Source organism: Limulus polyphemus, unplaced genomic scaffold (assembly GCF_000517525.1).
Source record: "Limulus polyphemus unplaced genomic scaffold, Limulus_polyphemus-2.1.2 Scaffold90, whole genome shotgun sequence".
Classification (NCBI taxonomy): Eukaryota; Metazoa; Arthropoda; class Merostomata; order Xiphosura; family Limulidae; genus Limulus; species Limulus polyphemus.
The window spans coordinates 1,009,557-1,012,527 of NW_013665700.1; positions in this window are offsets into that span (position 1 = coordinate 1,009,557).

Below are 2,971 nucleotides of genomic sequence, written 5' to 3' on the forward strand. Positions count from 1 at the left end.
AGAGAGGTATTCAGGTTGTGCTGACTTCTGTGGTAAGATATTAATGGACCACACACACACACACAACAAAAAAAAACGGGGATAAAAGAAACGTTATACACCTTTGCCATAAGTCCGATAACGATGCATTTTGAATAGTATCTGTTTTACGTTATAGTAGCTTACTTTGCTCAACGTTGTTCTCACGGATTCCTTCAAGAATGGCATTTGACCAGCTGTATTTGTTCTTTGAAAAGATAATAATGTAGATGTATTACAGATACTACTAAGTGGATAATTAGAGGATATAAATAGATATGAACATAAGCAAGCATATAATGTTAGAAGAAAACTCTTCGTCGTAGGAGAGTAGGTTACACGTAATCGTTTATGTTTTTATGTTTATTTACGAACATAACGTATCTGTTAAAGGTTTTGAGGCCAATTAAACAAGACGCAACAGAACTATTAATCTCTTACGAACATAACGTATCTGTTGAAGGTTTTGAGGCCAATTAAACTATATGCATCTACAGGACGTTTTGAAAACTCAAAAACAACTTTCTCTAAATCATTGAAACATGACTTAAATATCATATATCTGTAGGACATTCAAAATATTTTCGAGTACCAAAATATTTTGTGTCGTTCTTAGTATGTATGTAGAGCATTCAGAGTTGGCTGATTGTGACTGGAAAATTTTCAGAGGAATACATTCTCACACCCTATAGAAAGGGCAACAGTCATGATTTGATAACACCTATCTCTTACTTGGACGTTCAGAGAACCAAGAGTGATTAAACCTTTCCTGGTGAGCGTTCAGGTGTGCTTAAGAATGAAAAGATATCGGTAAAAGTTTTATTGGGCCTCTAAAAAGTATTTTATCTATAAAATGTTCTGTGAAACTGTGGATTTAATGATTTAATGTTGCGTCAAAATCATCTGAACGTAATGTCTGTATTACATTCAGAGGGTTTGCCGCAGCATAAAGTGTGTGTTTTATGTTCATTTACCCGTAAGATAACAAACACATTGTATCTATTTTAGAGTCGTAACAAGGTCTACAACTGCAAATTAAACTGTACCCGTATAACTTGAAGGGTCCTCGAATCAAAACATACACCTGGCTTAAATGGAAGAGACCTTTGGCAAACGTTCAGTGCCTGTGTTATGTTTAGTGTCTCTCGAGATAACACATTACACACTTGTAAATCATTTATTCGGTCTAGGAAACATTATCTATTTTTGGATCGTTCAGTCAGTCTTGAAGCAAGCTACCGCATCAGAATGGATCTAAAGGAAACATACCATTAATCTGTAAAATGTTATCGGGTTGCGAGGAATCACGCTGTAATTATAGATCGTTCAGTGGCCATTGAAGCAGGCATTGAAGTAAGTTATTGTAGCTTGTAGAACGTTCATCTGCCTACAGGCAGTACATTAAATCTGTATAACTTTAGTCAATACACTGTATCTGTGTAACATTCACTAAGTTTTTAGTTAAACACTGATTCTGCTTATCATTCAGTAAGCTTTTAGTCAGTACACCGTAACATTGTATAACTTTTTATTAACTTTTCGTCAGTACGCTGTATCTGTATAACATTCAGTAAGTTTCTAAGTAAAATATATCTATATAACATTCAGTAACCTTTTCGTCAGTACACTATTTTTTATAACATTCAGTAAATTTTAGTTACCACAATGTGTCTGGAGAACTTTCAGTGGGCTTTCAGGTAAAACACTGTATGTTTAGAATGCTCAATATGCCTTCAATCGTCATATTTATGTTTGCGGCAAGCCAGTAGATCAAACGTAAAAGACCGCAATAACAGAATATCCGCAGAATTTGGTCAATGAAAGTTTGAATTTGGTTGTTGCAGTTGCAACTGCCCCAGTCGACACCAAGTTAAACAAATAAGCCAAATCAAAATATATTCAGCCGAGACAGACATACAAGAGCAGATGTCATAGAATCAACAAAAATAGCTAAGTATACACTGTATTGTATGGATTAACTCACAGTATATTTACATATATAATGCATAAACAAAACACACGTCAGGAGCATTTGCTACTTTAGGCCACACCTTTTAAGACGAAACTGAAACGAACTGCACAAAGGCTCTTGACCTGGCTGCTTCATCATCTATGTTATCTGACCAATCAGAGTCGGATGAAGCATATAGCAACAGCTTTTCTGTCGGGTCGCCAAGGTGACAACGTTAACTAGTTGAACACTAAGTTCTAACAAACTAATAAGAAAGCAGATACTGTCTAGACTGGGAAACCTAAGGAAGCGGCACACCTAAGGCAACGCTTAGAGGACACTTCAGAAATACAACATAATACAACGAATAAACAAAATCTCAAAATAGTCTACTAATTAAACTGTGATATCGGAATACTAAATCTGTAAAATCACGCGTGCCTCAAGTTACAGTAATGTATCTGAATGCTGATTATTGGACGTAAAGTTCCTATAATGTTTCTGTAAATATTTATTGGACGTAAAGTTCCTATAATGTATTAGGTCGTGAAGAAATTTATGTCGCGTTTACGAACACTTTCATTAACCACTCCCAAAAACGTACATCACGTATAATAGACGAACCGCCTAAACGTCGCGTTAGTTTAGCCTATATGATGTGTAAAGTTTAATATACTCTAATCCCTTATAAAGATGGCACACGACAAGACATACATTCGGCATGTAATGCTGTTTGAATACAAGAATGGAAACAACGTCTTTTTAGCCACAAAGAATATCAAAGAAGTTTCTGGAAATGTTCTGAATGTTCGTAAGTGTCAACGATGGTTCAGCAAAGTTCGTTCAGGTGACTTTAGTCCTTAAAAACTGTGATGGCAGGGGTCGTCATGTTGAAATTGATATTAATGCTCTGAAGACAGTTGTTGAGTCTAACCCAAGGTAATACACTCGTGAAGTGGCCCTGAAACTGCATGTCTCTCATGAAACAGTACGTAAATATCT